Source organism: Rhinoderma darwinii, chromosome 10, assembly GCF_050947455.1.
Source record: "Rhinoderma darwinii isolate aRhiDar2 chromosome 10, aRhiDar2.hap1, whole genome shotgun sequence".
Taxonomy (NCBI): domain Eukaryota; kingdom Metazoa; phylum Chordata; class Amphibia; order Anura; family Rhinodermatidae; genus Rhinoderma; species Rhinoderma darwinii.
In genome coordinates, this window is record NC_134696.1 from 84,976,794 (window position 1) to 84,999,248 (window position 22,455).

The window sequence follows — 22,455 nt, forward strand, 5'->3', positions numbered from 1 at the left end:
TACTTGGGATAATTGTACCTAGGCTCAGTTCTATGTTATATACAGGATTGCAGTTCGGCTATAAGCTTACATACCTAAACTGTAGACCATACACAGCACCTGCAGGATTAACTAAGGATTTGTGCACGAGAATTTCTGCAAAGAAAAGAAATGTCTTTTATCAAGCGCCATAAAGCTTCATCTTAGATATGAGAGGTGTGTCTGAAGATTGTATTTAGAAGGCAGCTCCGTCTTATCTCCCCCTCCCGTTGGGATCTTAGATTTCACTGTATTTTTGATAGCAGATGTTTGCTCCTTTATCCACCCACCACCCTCATTTCTGTTCTCTTTATTTCCTTACACCCTCCTTGTCTTTTCAACTTTTTATCTCATTTATGGGCATCACACAGCAATGTAAAGCTTCATAGAATATGGATGATTATCCTTTATCTCAAGAGGGCATATTATTCTAGAAATAAATGGTTCATTTTGAACGTCCACATCTTCTACACATTGCTTTGTGAATAGTTCATCAGACATGAACTGCTGGATGGAAGACCAAATGATAGTCAGGCAGAACGTTAAAGGGTTTGGACAGCCATCTTAACAGGTCCCTTGACTACGAATTGTTCTCGTTCCCCTGAATTTTTGAGTTAACCGTCCGGATACACAGATTCACAGATGAACCAGGTCCTCCCCAGGGAAAGAGACTCTACGCACTAGCTCTCTGGGCCTCCATTACATTCATATGACCGACAGCAGACAACCCCTTTAAGTGCTCTGGAGGGTCTCAGAACCGGATGTATGTGATATAAACTAGGGACCATGGCGGGGGGGGGTGGACAAAACACTACAGTCAACCCCTCCCTTGCCTGAGATTGCTAATGACACATAACAATAGATTGCGGTCAAATGTATCAAGCATGGCCGGATTATAGGGAGGGCACATGACTCTACCACCTTGGGGACTTAGGGAGCCTTCACTACTCACAAAGCGTGACACTATTATTTGGGGCACAATGTGTAGCACTATTATTGGGGGCACTAATCATATGGCAAATATTTTGAGGGACACTGTGATTTGGCAATATTATTTTTGGAGCTGGCTATGCTTCTGTGTGGATCTCTCTTTTGAATTTGCTGGCTCAGCCGTCTTTATAACACCCATTAGCTTCTGAGGAAAGGGCCACATGCATGTGTGGTCAACTCTCCTAAATAAGGCAGTGATAGAGGGTCAGGTGGGGTCCAGGTCCCACCAAATTTTTTGCCCAGGGGCCTCCACCAACATTAATTCGACCCTGACTCTTAAGTATTCCAACATTACAAATCCAGGTCTTTAGAGGAGACCTTGAGGACCATTTTTAAATAGCCTAGGAGGGACTAGGGATCCGCCATCATCTGTGTATTACACTGACACCTCACAAAAGGAATATTAAAAGTGGACAACCCCTTTAAAACATGTCTGCATTTCATTATACAGCCGCGTCCTCAGGTATGGACCCCAAGATCTCTTCAAAAATTCAATCAGTGGAGCCCTAATTCAGGAAAACTGAATGTTCCCCTTAAATATTGTGCTTCACAGGAAATTATAGTACAGTAACTGGCTCTATGTGGTTATACAGCACATCTTTCATATGCCTCAGGCATGACACAGACGTACTTTGTTCCAAGTTACAGGGAAATATTTGATGTATATACGGTGTGAGAGCGGTAAAAGCAAAAATTCCCATGTCGCCCTTATTACTCCAGGCAAAATAAACTAGATCGACCCAGTCACTCTGCTATGTTCATTGCAGTCTCTAACTGTTATGCTATATCTAGAGCCGTCCATGGTCACAGTGGGGCAGACGGATCAATATGTTGCAGAGACTTTATGTGAAAACTGCCACTGTTTACGTGAGGTCTGTGGCGTATTCTTAAAAATGTCGCACAGCTCATGATAAGCGATTCTAATGCTAAAAACTATTATAAACCAGTCATAAGCTCTTCAGCAGTTCTCAGCTGAAGACTGTATGTTCTCCACTTTGTAACACAAATGTCCTGTAGACATTTAATACTATGTCTCAAAGAGCCGACCGACAATCCGAAGTCCACGACAAATAACCACAACTGAGCCCCTACTCAATGACAAGACTCAGACGTATCTTAGGTGCAATAAGAAAAATCCAAAACTTTCTCAGCTCTTCCATTTTTAGGATCTTCTAATACGGGTTTTAAGGCGAAGACTCATTGATACATCTGCTCCATTGGCCCCCAAAAATTTGCACGATAGATTTCTATAGTGAATTAGACAACATGCCTACGGACACATGTGGGCGATTCATTTACAAAGGAAAAAAAGATTCTTTATCACTGAGTTTGTTGTATGGATACGTGTGGTATTATGCTGCCATGAATTCGCCTGCATCGGGCACACACTTAGGCCTTAGACCCCATGCACACGACCGTAAAAAACCTTCGGATTTACGGACCCATTCACTTCCATTAAACGCGGACACCTTTCTGTATCGTTACGGATGAGTGTCCGTGCCGCAGAACTGTGCCGGGAATTATAGAGCATGTCCGTTCTTGGTCCACAATTGCGGCACGGACTCCTCCATAGAAGTCTATGGTGGAATCCAAAACTGCGGATGGCAACGGAAGTGCGTCCGCAAATACGGATAGCCATCCGCAAATACAAAATTGTTGCTAAGCGACACAAAGGGGATTTTCCATTAACCAGGCCTCTTATTTTTGCGGATCCGTATATACGGATGCACAACGGACCGTATTTGCGGATACCATTCAGCAGAAATGGGTACATTGCTGATGATTTGCTGATGACTATAGAGCAATACGGAACCGAATTTACGGTCAGTATGTGCAGATACGGTCGTGTGCATGAGGCCTTAGGCCCCATGCACATGAACGTGCTTTTGCAGCTGCAATTCCCCCGAAAATCCACGGGAGAATTGCGGCCCCATTCATTCCTATGGGGCTATGCACAAGACCGTGGTTTTCACGGTCCGTGCATGGCCCCGGAGCCCGCACCGCAGAAAGAACGGGCAAGCCCTATTACGGCCGTGTTCTGCGATCCGGGCTCATTGAAAATGATGGCCACGGCCATGTGCACGGCTCGTGATTTGTGGGCGGCTCGCGGTTGACACTCCGTGGCCGGCCGACCAGAAAATCACGGCCAAGCACATGGCTACGGTCGTGTGCATGAGGCCTTAGGTATTAGGTGGAGTACACATGTAAACTGAGAGCTCTACTCAATGATAGAGCTCTGGGGATGCACACGCCTCTCTCCCCCTCTGTACTGATATCTACGATCAGCACAGGAACGAAAGTTAATTACAGCACTGGAGGGGTCAGTACAGTAAACACTAGCCAACCGGCATGTAATATTTAACCCCTAAACGATCAAATTTATTAGGTATTAAACGGTACACCTGCCTAGACAATCAGGGATATTGTGAATTTGCTCCATCATCAACTTAGGCAATAATATTATGTATATATATATATATGGATATTATGTATCATAATATTCTGGAAGCAAACATAGGTACTCATCCCTCAGACACATGCATGCAGTGACATTTTTGTCTTGAAAAAGCCTCTAAAAGTTTCAGCCAATGCCCCTACAAGTGCCAGATACCGTGCCCTAATAAATACCAGCGCCAGAGCCAACTCAGCGTTATGTGACTTGCTACAACCTGAAGTATTGAAGGAAGTAGTAAAAGGTACCACTTGATTTGAGAGGTAAAAAAACTGTAAAAATAGGTACTGGACTTCACAAACAGGTACACTTGGATGATTTGATTTAGTAACCTTAAAGGCTATGTGCATCTTTGACATTTTTTTGTAATTATTTTTTAAATAACGTGTGTTTTGCGCAGGTTTCTAATTACTTTTTATTAAAAATTTATTTCTACTTTTTGAGATACAGCTGCTTTGTATCCTGTATACAGAGCAGCTGTATCTAGCGTGAAATCTGTCAGGTCAGCGGCATCCATCAGATCAAGCTCTTACCGATCACATCTAAGGCCTCATGCACACGACCGTAGCCATGTGCACGGCCGTGATTTTCGGGTCGGCCGGCAGCGGACTGTCAGCCGCAAGCCGCCCGCAAATCGCGGGCAATGCACATGGCCCCAGCCATTATTTTCAATGAGCCCGGGCCATGCACAGACTGTAAAAACTACGGTCGTGTTCATGGCCCCATAGAATTGAATGGGGCCGCAATTCTCCCGTGCATTTTCGGGGGAATTGCGGCCGCAAAAGCATGTTCGTGTGCATGGGGCCTAAGTGTTTGGAAAATTGTACAAAATACACTGATACACATTTTTATATAAAAAAAAAAAACTATTTCAAAGGTGTACATAGCCTTTAAACCACCAAGGAAAGTATATAGTGACTCAAACTATCCTAGACCACAGACGATCTGCCATCTTTATCTCCGCCAAAGCATGCCCGTGCCCATGATCTGATACCCATTCAAATACATTTAATTATTAAGACACATAGAAAATGGTTTACAGCGCTTATACATTGCCGGAAAAGAAATGTAAGACGTCTTCAAACGGATAAAGCAGATTTCCATTGGAGGAAACCCGTCATGTTAGCGCCATAGACATATTGGTTATTGCCAATGATCATCATTTAGATCGTTTATTGTAAGGCTGGATTCACACGAGCATGTTCGGTCCGTAAAGGACGGAACGTATTTCGGCCGCAAGTCCCGGACCGAAAACATGATTACAGTATGGGACAGTTGTCCCGCAGCGAGGCAGGGACTCCTAGTGTCGTACATAACTATGATGCTATGAGCCCGGCTCCCTGTAGTGTGTTCGGTCCAGAACTTGCGGGCGAAATACATTCCGTCCTTTACGGACGTAACATGCTCGTGTGAATCCAGCCTTATAGTTACTTTGATATTTTGTTGCACATTCATTTTTGGTCCCAAGTGATGATCAATTCAGAAGAAAGGCAGAAGAGCTATTATGTTCATTATATAGCTCTACATGACGATGATGATGGGGGTGATGATGATGATGATGGGGATGATAATGATGCAAAAACACACGACTCTACAAGACAAATTCGATTTTGTTGCCCTCTAGTGTAGATCAGTGGGTTAATCTGAGCAGGGAGGATGCTGGGAGACATTTCTTGTTTGTTTTGTCGGTGTTCTGCCTTCTGTCGTTGCCATAGTAGCATCTCCTCCCTACGTTGCTATGGAGACGGGATGTGCAAGGACCACATCTGCACACAGGGACATAGATAATAAAGCAGACGTGCTCGTGTTTTCCTGCTGTGGCGGACTCTAGGGACTATGAGGTTATGGCAGCGTATGCATGAATGACGCCAGTGATTATAAAGGAGTCCTTACATACTGACGTGACACCAGGCGGAATTATCACTGCATCACTGGTATTTCATGACACTTATAGGGCCGTTGTATAATCCCATATAGCTCAGCACCAGACAAAAGAAATAAATAGGAAATCTGATAAATTAATAACACATCTGTTTAAAAGCTGGTACATTGCCACTTGTATATGCCCGGCATTGTTAATAAGGCATGGGCAGATGTAATATATGTTATTGTAACTATGACATCATAAGTCACATCTTATTTAAATACAGTATCAAACATTAGAAGGTGAGATACATAGTAAAGTGCAAACAAGTGCACGTGTCCAGCTTGACAGAAATTAGGAAATGCTGACGTTCACTATCTCACTCTTCTTAGTTTGGGATTTTTATGGCCTCAATTTAAGGCTCTTTTACATAAGCCAATGATCGAGCGAACGAACGTTTATAGAAAAGCTGGTTCCTGATCATTGCTCTGTGTAAACAGGGAAGCGATCAGCCGATGAACAAGCAAACGCACATTCACCGGCTGATCAGATCTTTTATGCGGCCATAAAAAATGGTTGCTTGTCGGATGCACATCTACCCGTGTAAACAGGGGATGTGCTGCCAACAATATGCAAATATATGGAGACGTAGGATCGGAGTAATGATTATTTGTCCTCTAGCTCCCAATCACTGCCCTGTTTGAATGGAGCAAATGATCGCCGAATACAGCTTGGCGATCGTTAATGGTGGTTAAACACAGGCGAATATCTGCCCGTGTAAAACCACCTTTATACAGCACACATACTATCTAAAGTCAGCTAGAGGGTTTTTTTTAATCAAGATTGTTAGGGCATTTGAACGTCATAGAAGAGGGTTTGCTGCCTAGGGCTATCCCATAGGGTTGCCAACCTCCGCTTCAGTAATTTCTCGTCAACTGAGCTAAAAATCTCGGACAGACCAAAATTTTTACGGACACATTACAAAATCATTGCTGTGTAGTGTGCTAGGAGTGACTCACCAATCACAGAACCGCTTGTAGCTTTCCCACGCTAACTTAGAAAGGGAAAGCTGCAAGCCGGGCTGTGATTGGTGAGTCCGACTCACTCTGAGTGAGGTCGGTGCCGGCTCGGGAGTGGACCAACCCAGTCATCTGACCTGAGTCACCTGACCTCAAGTCACTGATTTGAGTTCAGGTGACTCAGGTCAGGTGACTGGATTGGTCCACCCCCGGCACCGACCTCACTCAGACCATAATTTACTTGGCTCCGTCCACCCTCCTCCTAAGTGCTTTTGCCGTGGGCCGCGGCCTACTCCTCCCTTGTGCGCACTGAGCATTTACATTTTGGCTCATGCACAGTGCAACATTTCGGGGAATGGAAACGGAATCACGGACAGTGTTTTTTTCTGCCGGACACTACGCATTTTTGCGGACTGTCCGTAAATCTACAGAGGACGGTTGGCAACCCTGCTCTCTCGCTGTGAGCCAGATAAGAGAGCCGCTAAGTAAGGCCATGTTTACATCACGTCTAAGCCTTCCATTGTATACCACTTACGGAAGATTTTGATGTATGTCTCTGTATGAACATACAGGGGCATACGTTGCGCATAAGCTCCCATATTCAAGAGCCCTGTGGATGCGCCTGACATATACCCTGGAAAAAAATGTGTATAAGCTTGATGTACATCTTGCATTTACATACATTTAACCTGGGCAATGGTCTGACATATATTTGTACACCAAATAAAACATATCAGGGGCGTAGCTGAAGGCTCATGGGCCCTGGTGCAAGATTTCAGCTTGGTCCCCCCTACCCCTCCCCAATACCACCAGACCCCTGTGCACACTTATGCCCAGCCGCTTTGCCCGACAGCCCCATGGATGCCCCCACAGTATAATGCCCCCCATAGCTAGCTCCACAGTATAATGACCCCATAGCTACCTCCACAGGATAATGCTCCCCATAGCTGCCCCCACACAGTATAATGCCCCCCCCCCATAGTTGCCCTTACAGTATAATGCCCCCATACAGTATAATGCCCCCCATAGCTGCCACCACACAGTATAATGCCCCCATAGCTGCCCAGACAATATAATGCCCCCCATAGCTGCCCCCACAGTATAATGCCCCCCCATAGCTGTCCCTACAGTATAGTTCTACCCATAGCTGCCCTGCAGTATAACGCCCCCCCATAGCTGCCCCACAGTATAATACCACACAGTATAATGTCCCGATAGCTGTCCCATACAGTATAATGCTCTCCATAGCTGCCCCGAATACAGTATAATGCCCCCCATAGCTGCCCCCACACAGTATAATGCCCCCATAGCTCCCCCACACACTATAATGCCCCACAGTATAATGCCCCCCATAGCTGCCCCCACAATATATTGCCACCCATAGCTGCCCCATATAGTATAATGCCCCCATACAATATAATGCTCCCATACAGTACAATGCCCCCCCATACAATATAATGCTCCCATACAGTACAATGCCCCCCCATACAGTATAATGCCCCCATAGCTGCCCCATACAGTATAATGCCCCCCATACAGTATAATGCCCACACAGCTGCCCCATACAACATAATGCCCCCCCATACAGTAGAATGGTCCCTCAGCAGCTACCATATCAGCCCCCTGCCATACCCAGTATAATGCCCCCATATGTGCCTAATATAAAAATAATAAAATAATTACTTACCTATCCCCGTTCCCACGACGGGTGGAGGATCCTTCTCCTCCTCTGCACTCTGCTGTGAGTGACTCGGCGCAGACAGGCACGATGACGTAACTACAGTGAATGCTGAAGCAAGGCTCCAGCATAGAACAGAATTGTATCTGCGTCCTGAGGACGCAGATACAGTTGGAAGCGGGACCAGCGCAGTCAGCACTGTGTGGCAACGGGGGCCCTTTGGGGGAGGCTTAGGGGCTTGGTCGCAACTGCGACTGTTGCAAGCCCTATAGCTACGCCACTGAAATATATACTGTAACGTTTCCATATGGGCCAATTCATGGCAAAAGCGTGATTTTCAGTTTACATTTGGATAAGTTGAAGAACTCCTCTACATAAGGCATACAGCATTTTAATAAATATGTCTGACATATTATTGACAGGTCTTGTTGATGTAGCACTAATGCACTGTAACCATGGAGATTCAAAGGTCTGCATAGTAGCTGTATACATGGAACAAACTAAAGAGATTTTTTAATCTGCAGATTTGCAAAGGTGTAAATAGCCTTCGATAGAAAAATTTGTAACATGATCACTGTGCTTTAACTTTATGTGATGCTAAGTGATGATGGATTCACACATCACATACTTGTTTCAGATTTTGATGCAGATTTTTGAGCCAAAGCCAGAGGTGGTGTCAAAAGGAATGGGAAATATAAAGGAAGAAGTAATACTTCTCATTCCTCCTAGATCCACTCGTGGCTTTTGCTCAAAAACCTACATTAAAATCTGCAACAAAATCGTCAAACAAATACGCCTTAGGCTAGGATTACACATGTCGTTTAAAAAAAAAGTGAAAGTATAATGCCAGGATCACTCCCACAGTTTTGATGCACTTTCTGTGGCAGTCTTTGGATCAATTATCTGAGCAAAAGTCAGAAGTGGATCCAAAAGGTGAAAAGAAAGACTGATACATCGCTTTTCCTTTGTGTCCATTTCTGTGTTTGCCAAAAACGGCATCAAAACTTTATATGTGACAGAGGCATAACTAGGAAAGACTGGGCCCCATAGCAAACTTTTGACTTGGCTCCCCCTTCCCTGGGTGCCACACACAGCCCACCCCCCTTGTAGACAGTGCCCCCCTTTAAACTGTGACATAGAGCCCCCACTGTAGACAGTGCTATACAGCCCCCCTGTAGATAGTGCCACCCTTCCCTCATGTAGATAATGCCCCCTCCCCTTGTAGATAGTGCCATACAGCAGCCCCTTGTAGATAGTGCCCCCCACCTCCCCCTTGTAGATAGTGCCATACAGCCCATCTGTAGATGGTGTAGATAGTGCCCCCCTCCCGCTTGTAGATGGAGCCCCCCACCTCCCCCTTGTAAATAGTGCTATACAGCCCCCCTGTAGATGGTGTCATACAGCCCCCCTCGTAGATAGTGCCATACAGCCCCCCTTTAAATGATGCCATAGATCCTCCTATGTAGATAGCGCCCCCACCTCCCCCTTGTAGAAAGTGCCATGCAGCCCCTCCTGTAAATAGTGCCCCCACCTCCCCCTTGTAGATAGTGCCATGCAGCCCCCCTGTAAATAGCGCTACCACCTACTTCTTGTAGATAGTGCCATACAGCCCCCTTGTAGATAGCACCCTCCCCCTTGTAGATAGTGCCAAACCACCCCCCTGTAGCTAGTGCCATACAGCTCCCTGTAAATAATGCCATAGAACCTCCCATGTAGATAGCGCCCCCACCTCCCCCTTGTAGAAAGTGCCATACAGCCCCCCTGTAGAAAGCGCCCCCACCTCCCCCTTGTAGATAGTACAATACAGCACCCCGTACATAGCGCCCCCACCTCCCCATGTAGATAGTGCCATACAGCACCCCCTGTAGATAGCGCCCCCACCTCCCCGTTGCAGCAGGTACCATACAGCCCCTGTAGATAATGCCATAGAGAATCCCATGCAGATAGCGCCCCCACCTCCCCCTGGTAGAAAGTGCCATACAGCCCCCCCCCCCTGTAGATAGTGCCATGCAGCCCCTGTAGAAAGCGCCCTCACCTCCCCCTTGCAGATAGTGCCATGCAGCCCACCTGCCGACAGCGCCCCCACCTCCCCCTTGCAGATATTGCAGCTCCCCTGTAGATAGCACCCCACCTCCCCCTTGTAGATAGCAGCCCCCCTTGTAGATAGTGCCATACAGCCCCCCTATAGATAGTGCCCCCACCTCCCCCTTGTAGATAGTGCCATACAGCCCCCCTTGTAGATAGTGCCATATAACCCACCCTTTAAGATAGCGCCTCCCACCTTCCCCTTGTAGATAGTGCCATACAGCCCCCCTGCAGATAGTGCCTCCCAACCCCCCTTGTAGATAGTGCCATACAGCCCACCCTGTAGATAGCGCACCCACCTCCCCCTTGTAGATAGTGCCATACAGCCCCCGTGTAGATAGTGCCATACAGCCCCCCTGCAGATAGTGCCCCCCACCTCCACCTTGTAGATAGCAGCCCCCCCTTGTAGATAGCGTCTCCCATCTCCCCTTGTAGATAGTGCCATACAGCCCTCCTGTACCTAGAGCCCCCACCTCCCCCTTGTAGATAGTGCTATACAGCTGCCCCCCTGTACATATCGCCCTCACCTCCCCCTTGTAGATAGTGGCATACAGCCCCCCTGTAGATAGTGCCCCCCATCTCCCCCTTGTAGCTAGCGGCCCCCCCTTGTAGATAGCGCCTCCCACTTGTAGATAGTGCCAAACAGCCCACACTTATAGATAGTGCCATACAGACCCCCTGTAGAGAGCGCCCCCACCTCCTCCTTGTAGATAGTTCCATACAGCTCCCCCTGTAGATATTGCGCCCACTTCCCCCTTGTAAATAGTGCCATGCAGCCACCCTGTAGATAGCGCTATACAGCCCACCCTGTGGATAGTGCCCCATTGTAGATAGTGACATGCAGCCCCTCTGGTGTAGATAACACCCCCCTCCTTACCCCCTTGTAGACAGTGCCATACAGCCCTCCTGTAGATAGCGCCCCCCCATCCCTCCCTTGTAGAAAGTGCCATACAGCCCCCCTATAGATAGCACCCCCACCTCCCCCTTGTAGATAGCAGCCCCCCTTGTAGATAGTGCCATACAGCCCTCTCTTGTAGATAGCACCCCCCTAACAAATGAAACAAAAAAACTTTATACTCACCTAGGCACCGTTCCCGCGATGAACGGAGCTGGTCCAAAGAATCAATTCTGACAGGATCCTTGCGTATGCCGGCGTGATCCAGTGATGTCATTGACAGGGTTCCTTTCCCTGTTATTTCACACCGAATAGCCACCTCTGTAAATTGGAAACTGAGGGCATGCGTGAAATAAATATACCAGACAGAGTGGTGTTGGTACAGATCCTCCCTCAGTGAAGTAGGAAGTACAACTAAACTTTTATTACACAAAGAGTTACAAAAAAATATTTTCTGTGGGAAGGTGGGACGTACTTAAGCCCTATTGGCTCTATTCAGCTGTGAGTTCATCTGTACACTCCTCTTGCATTCCAGGGGCGGTGTCTTCCATAGGCGTGTTCCTTATGCAGACTCCATCTTGTTACATACATTCAAGTTCTTTGTGGAATATACTGATATATATATTATGTAAGGATAATATTTTTGCAAACAATATACAGGCTAATGATCCCTGACATCATCACGCCAGCCTGTGAGGGATCCTGATAGGCTGCAGGCTGAACGTGGCCTGTAGCCTAGTAAATGGCAGAGCAGGGAGATACCCTGCCCTGCCATAGGATTCAGTGGTATCTGTGTCCTAAGGACGCAGATACTATTGAATATGGCGTCACTACTGCTCTAGCAGACAAAGCGGTGCCACCGGGCATGGGGGGCCATGCCGGCAGGCAGCACGGGCCCACTCTGCCACGGGCCGCATTGCAGCCACTATGGCTGATGTGGCGGTAGTTAGGCCAATCCATTACACCAACAGGAGCTTTTATGACATCCTATTCTAAATCCATAGATATTAATATGGAGTTGCCCCCCCCCCCCCCTTTTGCAGATAAAACAGCTCTCACTCTTCTGGAAAGGATTTGCTACAAGATTTTAGAGTGTGTCTATGGGAGTTTTTACTTATTAATTCAGAAGAAAATTTCTGAGGTCAGAAACTGATGTTGGAGAGGGCGTCTGGCTCCCAATCTCCGTTCTAGTTCATCCCAAAAGTGTTCGATGGGGTTGAGGTCAGGGCTCTGTGAGGGCCAGTCAAGTTCTTGAACACCAAACTCCCCCAACCATGTCTTTATAGACGTTGCTTTGTGCACTGGGGCACAGTCATGCTAAACAGAAAAGGGCCTTCCCCAAAGTGTTCTCACGAACTTGATACTCACGATTCCCGCAACGAACGGAGCTGTTCGAAAGAATCAACGCTGATGGGATCCTTGCGTAGGCCGGCGTGATCCAGTACCGTCATCACACCGGCCTGCGCAGGGATCCTGACCATGCGCCTGATAGGTTGCAGGCCGAACGTGGCCTGGAGCCTAGTAAATGGCAGAGCAGGGATAAATATCCCTGCTCTGTCATAGTGTTCAATAGTATCTGCGTCCTAAGGAATGTGGCGTCGCTACCACATCAGCAGCTATAGCGGTGCCACCGGGCATAGGAGCCATGCCGGCAGGCAGCACTGGCCCCCTCATGCTGCAGGCCCCCGTAGCAGCCGCTATGGCTGCTACAGCGGTAGTTACGCCACTGGTTTGACTGCCCCCACTTATCCTGAGAATTCAGTGGCTGGTTGATGAATGGAGTTGTGCTGTATTTTCCTGCACAGCCGATGGTCTGGAACGCCTCTGTGCAGGAAAATGCTGTAAGGGGGTGCAGTGCTTTACCAGTGTTGTAGCCCCTTTATTCATAGGATCGGTGGGGGTCCCAACAGTTAGACCCCCACCAATTAAAAAGTGATGGCATGTCGTGGTGATATGCTATCACTTTCTGTGATGGGAATAACCCTTTAATGTTACCAAATATTTGTAAGTAATGCCAAACCATAGATTGCTTTGGAAATTTTTTCAAAACGTAAAAGGCCTCCTCTATATGACATCAAATTATTACTACAAGCATTAAATAGTAATATATGTTGTGTATATGTGCAGGAGATAACTAATAGTAGTCACTTAGCTTGGACCCTCATTATCGTCCTAAACTAAGTGGTTTCAAGTACTCTGCAAATCACGAGGAATGCTTTTTCTCTGCACAGTTTTTCTCTGTAACTGTAAAATCTGACACAAAGCCGCACATTGATTAGTTCAGTGTATGCGTGTGCAACAATCAATGGTAAAGCCTGAAGCTCCTGGGTCCAAAATAAAGTCTATCAACAGGCCCCCTAAATACTATACTGCAGTGCTTACATTTCAGGAGGAATATCTGTGGAGCCCTCAGGCTACTACAACCTCTGCATCCCCATATTTACAACCCTGGCAACAATGGTCCCAGGAAAGTGAACCCTACTAATCATTTAACTGAATTCATGACCCAACCTATATATGTTAACGGCAAAGTGTGAAACTAAGGTGTTGTATGGATGAACACATGGAAAGAATTGGGAATCTTGAGCATAGGGGGTAGCCGTAGCTTGCAAGGCACAGAGTTGATGTGTTGCAGAACTTCAAAGGGACCAAGAAATCTGGGAGCAAATTTGTAGGAGTAATTTTAGAGTAATCTAATAGACAACAAGGGGGCACTTTATTAACTAGTTATTAACTGTCAGACAAATATTTCTAGAAGACAACCAGACTTTGACTCCGAGAAGAAATTGAGGAGGAAGTTTTCTCTTCCTATCGGCATATTTCTTCATGCGATTCACTGCCTGCAGGATCGTGGGCTTGGTTTGCTGCCAGACCTGAAGAAAGCTTCCGAAAGAAGAATTGGCTGCAGGCACTTGAGATGTAGCTGGTACAGTTAGAGGAACACGTGGATGTTGGCTGTAAACAAAAAAAAAAATGAAGAAGAAGCAGTAGACTCACTCGTGTGATTATTGTAAGAGAATTCGGCCCATGGAAGAAGATGCACCCAATTGTCGTGTGGATTAGATATAAAGTGATGAAGGTAATTTTCTAGCACCTGATTAATCCTTTCAACTTGGTCATTAGATTGTGGGTGATAAGCAAAAGAAAAGTTCAATTTCACATCCAAAAGTTAACACAGGGCTCTCCAGAACTTAGATGTGAACTGTACACCCTGATCGGGCACGGTATGGAGGCACAGTCTGTGCAGATGAAAAATATGTTGAACAAACACATTTACCAGATGAGGAGCTGAGGGAAGGCTAGACAGAGAAACAAAATGTGCCATCTTGAAAAACGATCCATTACGACCCAGACAGTGATGCAACCAGCAGAAGGAGGAAGATCCGTAACAAAATCCATCCATGGAAATATGCTGCCAGGGACAATCAGGAACAGGCAGATGTTGCTGTAGAACCGCAGGCTTGCAATGGGTAGGTTTATTTTGGGCATTGTTAGTACATGAAGAGACAGAGTCCACAACATCATTGGGCAGCGTGGGCCACCAGTAGTGATGAGAAATAAAGTCCCGAGTCTTACGGATACCAGACTGCCCTGCCTACTTGTAATTATGACCCCAGGGGAGAATTGTCTTCCTGTCAGTAGGAACAAAAATTTTTCCAGGAGGAATGTCTTTAATCTGTAGAGGGTTAACACAAATAATCCTAGAAGGATCAATGATATGTTGACTCTGTTGAGTCATCTGTCTCTAACAACTGAGGCCTTTATATTTTTATCAGCAGGACGGAAATGAAGTAGGAACTGGAATCTGGCAAAGAACAGCGACCATTTGGCTTGATGAGGGTTCAGTCGTTGTGCAGACTGTAAATAAGTGAGATTCTTGTGATCACTATAAATAATAGGATGATCAGCCCCCTCTAGCAAATGCCTCCACTCTTCTAAGGCTAATTTGACAGCCAGTAACTCACAGTCACAAATGGAGTGTCACGGACACAGGGTATGTGGACCCACTAGGCCGCTCCGCCGTAGCGGGGAGGCAGCTGACCAGGTCACAGTCTATGCGAAAGTCAATGGCAGACAGTAATGCTTGGGTACCTGAAATAGTCCAGACGGTGGCTGTGGCTTCAGCACGGATGGAGGCTGGTGCGGCAGATGGCGCCAGACGTGGCGGGCAGTATCCGATGTGGCAGAAGACACTGGACGTGGCAGAAGACACTGGACGTGGCAAACGACACTGGACGTGGCAAACGACACTGGACGTGGCAAACGACAGCAGGTGCAGTAGGCACGACTCCAACGCTGGTAGGCACAGGAACTAGAACAATACGGAATATAGGAACGGGTAACAGGGCACGGGTAACAACTGGAACGGGGAAACACTAAGGGACCATTTGCGAGACAGACTGGGCAAGACTAACAACGCTCAGGCAAGGATCAGAAGGCCTGGGGCCTTCTTATAGACCAGGAAATCATGGCAGTTGATGATGATGACGATCCTTTTAGACACAGCAGGACGGAGCAGAAGTGAGTGCTGGCGTCTCCTAGGAAGGAGGCAGGGGCCAGCGCTCACGGATCCATGGACGCTAGATGGAGTAGTTTCGTTCTGAAGAAGAAAAAAGTTTTGAGAAGAAGCCACAGGATACTGCCTTAGCCTTAGGCTGGATTCACACGAGCATGTTCGGTCCGTAAAGGACGGAACGTATTTCGGCCGCAAGTCCCGGACCGAACACACTACAGGTAGCCAGGCTCCTAGCATCATAGTTCTGTACGACGCTAGGAATCCCCGCCTCCCCATGGAAATACTGTCCCTTACTGAAAACATGATTACAGTACGGGACAGTTGTCCTGCAGCGAGGCAGGGACTCCTAGCGTCGTACATAACTATGATGCTAGGAGCTCGGCTCCCTGCAGTGTGTTTGGTCTTGCGGCCGAAATACGTTCCATCCTTTACGGACCGAACATGCTCGTGTGAATCCAGCCTTAGAGTTTCTTTGAAACAGAAGTGCTCCAGCACCAATGGAAGAAGAGTCAACCTCCAACGAGAACTGCAGAGACACATCAGGATGGTAGAGAACGGAAGCTGAAGTGAAGGCTCTCTTGAGGTTGGTGAATGCCGACTCTGCTTTAGGGGTCCAGACTTTAGAGTTCACTCCCTTCTTGGGAGCTGAGATAGGAGCAGTAAGTGGAGAGAAGTTTGGGATGACCTGGCGGTAGAAATTTGTGAAACCAAGAAATCTCTGAATGGCACGGAGACCTTGATGACATGGCTTCTCTAAGACAGACCTCACTTTCTCCGGATCCATCTGGAGTACACAATCTGAAACTATATAGCCCAGAAAGGGCAAAGATTTATTTTCGAATACGCACTTTTCAAGTTTAGCGTAGAGGAAATTCTTCCTTATCCAAATTAGGACTTGGCGAACATGCTTCCGGCGCGTCGCCAGATCTGGTGAATAAATCAAGATGTCGTCCAGATATACTACCAGACAGACATACAGTAGATCCCGGAAGATGTCGTTTACGAAACTCTGGAACACTGCTGGAGCGTTACACAATCCAAAGGGCATCACGAGATATTCGTAGTGACCGCGTCGGGTGTTGAATGCGGGTTTCCATTCGTCGCCTTTGTAGATACGGATTAAGTTATAAGCCTCACGTAGATCCAGGTTTGTGAAAATCTTGGCCCCACAAATTCTGTTGAAGAGCTCAGAGATTAGCGGCAAGGGGTATTTGGTCTTGACAGTGATTTGGTTTAAACCACGGTAATCGATACATGGCTGGAGAGATCCATCTTTCTTTTGTACGAAGAAGAAACCGGCTCTGGTTGAAAAAAGTAGACTTCTTGATAAACCCCCTCTCTCGAGAGTTCTCCTTGACATATGCCGACATGGCTTGGGTTTCAGGCAAGGAGAGAGGATAAACCCGTCCACGAGGAGGTGAAGCTTCGGGGAGCAATTCGATTGGACAATCGTAAGGACAATGGGGAGGAAGGACCTCAGCCTCCTTCTTGCTGAAGACATCTGCAAAACAGGCATACTGTGGCGGCAGAACAGAGAGTGACTGAGGTATCGGTAACAGGACAGGACGAATCTAAGGCAGGCAGTGGTGAAGACATCGAGATCCCCACTGAAGAACCTCTCTGGAATTCCAGTTGAAGCCATGGTAGTACCAGCAGGATAAGGTTAATGGCTTTTAGCAGAACATAAAAAGCTATTTGTTCTGAGTGAAGGACTTCTCAGGACATTGACGCACAAAATTACCTTTATGGCCACAGTACAAACATAGTCCTGCTGAAAGTCTGTGCTGCCGCTCCTGGTCAGACAGTCTGAGTCTGTCCACCTGCATATTCTCTTCAGGGAGAACAAACGTAGGATGTAGCAGGGCTCTCTGGAACTTGGGCGCCAGTCTTTGGGGCCTTTTTTCCTACAAACTTCCTGGGCGTGTTCTTGGAACCTCATGTCGATCCATGTAACCCGAAGAATTAGGGCATCCAAGGTAGACAGGAGATCACGGGCTGCCAGCTCATCTTTTATTTGAGAAGCTAACCCTTGCCAAAAGGTTGCCACCAAAGCCTCATTATTCCAGGCAATCTCTGCTGCCAAAGTACGGATCTAGATGGCGTACTCCCTTAACTTTAATTCCCCTTGACGGCGAGTTAGAAGCGAAGCAGCTGGGGAAGACATTCGGCCCGGTTCTTCAAACACTGTACGAAAAGTCTCTAACAATAATTGTAGGTTGGAAGATTCCAGGCCCTCACATTCCCAGATAGGGTTCGTCCACGCCAGAGCTTTGCCAGAGAGGAGGGAGACAATAAAGGTAACCTTGGTCAAACCAGAGGGGAAAAGATGTGAGTGCAACTGGAAGTAAATCTTGCACTAAATGATAAAGCCTCTACAGCTTTTTTGCATCTCCATTGTAACGAGGTGGAAGTGGCAACAAAACTCCGGACCCAGAACTGACTGGAGGGGCGGGTAGTGGAGTAGATAGAGCAGCACTAGAGGCAAGATCCAAACGTGTGGCAATAGAATTAACCGCTTGTAGGAGCTGATTCTGTCTGCTCGGTGGTCACGCATGTCCGCATGCATTTGTTGAACCGAGGTCTTCAATTGACCAGCGGGATCCATGGCCTGAGCAAACTGTCTCAGCTCTGGGGTATGTCATATCAGCATTGTGAGAAACTAGACATGGACCACACAATCCACAATATATACGTTGATCTGAGCCGCTAGGCATAATTTATAAACATGAACATGAGGGTCTTTGTTAACATTTTAATCAAACTGTATAATCCCACTTGCCACTTCACGGTGACCTCTTTCAAAATGAGTCCCTACTCTATCGGTTGCAGCAATGCATGGCGGCCACTGCCACCGCAGCACCGCTCCTGCAGAGGGAGCAACACAGGGGCCCGAAAGCACCCATGCTATCAGGCTGTGCCAAGCCTCCTTGGCTCTGGGCCACGTCCCCCCACAAGTACAGAACTACAGCAACAGACACCACCCCACAGCATCACAACATGTGAACAGATGGAATAAGCTCACCTTACCATGCGCCCCCAGTGGCCAACTGAGAGCACAAGCAAGAGTAGAAACACTTATGAGGTCATTCCTGAATTAAAATCAGCTGGGTTTTTTTCAAATGTGTGGAGTGCTGGTGCCAAGTAAAACAAAAAATTTGAGGACGATAGACTATACAATATCAGCATTGTGAGAAACTAGACATGGACCGCACAATCCACAATATATACGTTGATCTGAGCCGCTAGGCATAATTTATGAACATGAGGTTCTTTGTTAACATTTTGATCAAACTGTATAAGCCCACTTGCCACTTCACGGCGACCTCTTTCAAAGTAAATCCCTACTCTATCGGTTGCAGCACCGCATGGCGGCAACTGCCACCGCAGCACCGCGTGACAGCATGGGTGCCTGACAGCATGGGTGCATTTGGGCCTCTGGGTTGCTCCCTCTGCAGGAGTAGTGCTGCAGTGGCAGCGACCGCCATGCGGTGCTGCAACCAGTAGAGTAGGGACCCACTTTTTGAGCGGTCGCCGTGAAGTGGCAAGTGGGCTTATACAATTTGATCAAAATGTTAACAAAGAACCTCGTTCATGTTTATACATTTTTGCCTAGCAGCTATAGATCAATGTATTACAAGTGGATGTGCGGTCCATGTCTAGTCTCCCATATTGATATCTGGGGTATGTGAACCCACTGAGCCGCACCGCAGTAGCAGGGTAGCAGCTGGCCAAACGAGAGTCAATAATAGGCTTTAGGACAAGAATACCTAGATAGATAACTGGTGCTGGACTATCGGAAGCTGGCTTGTGCCGGACTATTTGTATATTTTGTGGTGTTATATATCCCCCACCTGGATAATGGTTAATTCACTTCTCCGTAGTAATAGAATAATGAAAAAAATAGATCCGGAGTACTAAAATATAACTTTTACTAGTATGAATAAAATAGGTATAAACAGATATATAAACAATAGGAGGAACCCATTTGCCAATACTGCATACATATGCTTAATTGTTTCCCATCGTTTCAAATTGTTATCAACAATATTTTGTATTGACAGCAGATGATGATCAGTCCGCCTTTATAAGGTTTCCCAATTTAGAATGGTTCTTTTGGTCACATATGGAGGAAAGGAATGTTGGGACAATTGTCCTCCTACCCCGTTTCTGTCGGTAAATAGTCCTCCACATCAAAGTGTCCAGAAATAGTGTTACGTCCTCTCCTGGATGGTGAAAGAGCGACAGGTGGGTCTCCCTTGTGCCGGACTATTGGAAGCAGGCATATTTTAAAAAAGAGCCTTTACTAACCTCTTCTCTCTTATCGAATCCCCTTAGACTGACACATTAGTCATGGTCTGTGCTGTGGCGCATACGTTTTATGAGACATAGCACCCAACGTCCAGCATCAGGACTTTGTATGTGCCGCAGTACAGACCGCCTTATGAGGCAGCCTGAGGCGAACTGGAGCAGGCCCCCTTGCCGTCTAGGGCCGGTCGCACCCCCTGGGATTGCGATCATTATGCCACTTCTAGGAAATGTGTACAGATTTATTTATTTTTATACATTGTCTACAAGTTTTATGTGTTCTACAGAATATCTACAGTAGGGATTCTGCACAATGCCCTAGTTTCACGCATTGCCCATAACACATTTTTATCGGATGGTAGAATGTCCCTTTAGCTATTTTGCTAGCATAGTGCATGCAGATGAAGAGATGTATACAGATGGAAAGTCATGATGAGAACATTTATAAACCGAGCGGTATAATAAGGCAGGGGACAAAAATCATAGTGTGAAGGTTAAACTAAGAGCAGGGAAGAGATCTGCAGTGAGGAATAGTCAGAGAGCAAGAATTGCAGAATGGGAGAAGACTTAATGGAGATGGACAATGAAGATCAGTATGGAGCGGCGATGATCTCCTCACTGACCTGTGAAATAATCCTTGTCAAGTATCTGTACCTGTATGTTGCCTGCTGTGTGCCATTTCTTCCCATCCCCTAGCTTCCTCGGTACCATATCCTTGTAATGTCCTGAGTCGGGGATAAGAGAAGAGCTCGCCTCCTCCAAAACCTCTTCCCACGACTTGGGATCTGCAGGACTCTGCAGTGACACATCCAGGCAATGCTTCAAGGCTACCATCCCTGACAAGGCAGTAGTGGGACCTGAAGGCAGAAAATGCCCAGTGCTGCAAATTTCAACAATCCATTAGGATAGATTCTGTGACGAATAGTTGTAGAAAACAAACACATTCAGCATGCTTAGGGTTAATTTGTGCTCCATCAGACGCGGCTCCAGCATTCATTGCCCTTTTACAGTGATTTATTACATTAGGAATCAATAAGGAGACTCAAATCCCTATAAAGAAGTCATTTGGCTGTGCTTTTGTAGAAGACACAACCCCATGTAACCAATGTATTTCATGCGTTTGTGGTCAGCACAAATTTTCTTTCGATCCAATGCAAATAAGCCTCAGGACTTATGCTCATGGCAAAGTATTGGGGAATACTGGTCAGATTTTTCAAGATTTATATAGATATAGTAGAGCTACATTTTTCACGTAACCCTTGCTAGCTGCATTGTTTTTCAATCGTGATAAGGTCGTATTTGGGATCTGTATCAGAAATACCGAGTGCTAATGCATTTCAATAGCCAATGGCTATGATGCCACCATATAGAAATACTGTAATATGCAGAGATTTTTTTATGTTCACAAAAAAATTTGAATATGCTCCATAAAATGTTGTATATTACACCCACTCCTCCCCAGTTCTCCCCTACAAGCTCTGTTTTTAGGGTCTCTAGGGGAAAACTCGTTCTGAATGCCTCCAACATGGAACACTCCACAATATGGTGCGAAATCCGGTTCAGTCCTGTGCACTATATTACAAGGCGAAATGCACATGTATAAAACTACTGGTAATATAATATCACTGAGCTCTACTGGTATGTGTATACATGTAGTACAGATATATAATATGGAGTATGCATGTAGACAACTCTGTTATATGTTGTGGGCATCATGCGGTACATATAGTATTGGTTTTTTGTAGACCTATTCCAATGTCAATGTAGCTGGTTAAATACTACTGAGAAATATTTGTTCATTAATAGAGAATCTGTCACTGAGGTACAAGCTGCAATAACCCTATATTGTACCCCTATGAAGAATACAAGCTTGTGCCCAGTTTTATGTTATCACGCAGAGTCATATCCAATGCCAGGGCTAATATGCACGCTCATATCTAGTGTCTGTGCTAATATGGACAGTTTTATTCAACATCGTGGCTATAATTTACAGCTATGTCTGTTGCCAGGGCTCCTATGCAAATTCATATCTAGTGTGAAGCCTAATATAAGTCTTATGTCATGTTATGCTTATATGCACATACATTATATGGAGAAAAGTAATGGGACACACCTCTTAATCATTAAATTCAGGTGTCTCATTCAGTCCCATTGTCACAGGTGTATAAAATCCAGCACCTCGCCGTGCAGTTGCCTTCACAAACATTTGTGATAGAATGGCTAGTTGTAAAGAGCTCACTGAATTCCAGCGTGGTCCTGTAATAGGACACCACCACTGCAACAAGTCAGTTCCTGAAATATCTTCCCTCCCAGATATTCCATGATCAACTGTGAGGGATATTATTGTAAAGTGGAAGCCTTAAAGGGCAACTAAACTTTTTAAAAACTTTTGACGTCATAGTGACAATTCAGAAGTTTTGATCAGTTGGGTTCCGAGCACTGAGAATCCAAGAAAAGCGGATTAGAAATGAAGCGGCACAGCACTCACCCGAGCGCCTCTCTCGCTTCATTTTAGCCTAGGGATTGGCCTAGGCCCTTGATTTCCAGAGAAAGGAAATGTTAATGCTTCAGCATATCAAGACATATAGGACAATTGTAGCTTCCAACTTTGTTGGAACAATTTGCGGAAGACT

General features: G+C 46.3%; 1 protein-coding gene across 3 annotated transcripts in view; it reads left to right on the forward strand.

Annotated features, from left to right (window-relative positions):
* Positions 1 to 22,455, forward strand: part of LOC142662150 (FXYD domain-containing ion transport regulator 6-like) — a 93,683-nt gene that overhangs the window by 44,087 nt on the left and 27,141 nt on the right. The gene's annotated exons all lie outside the window — the stretch shown is intronic.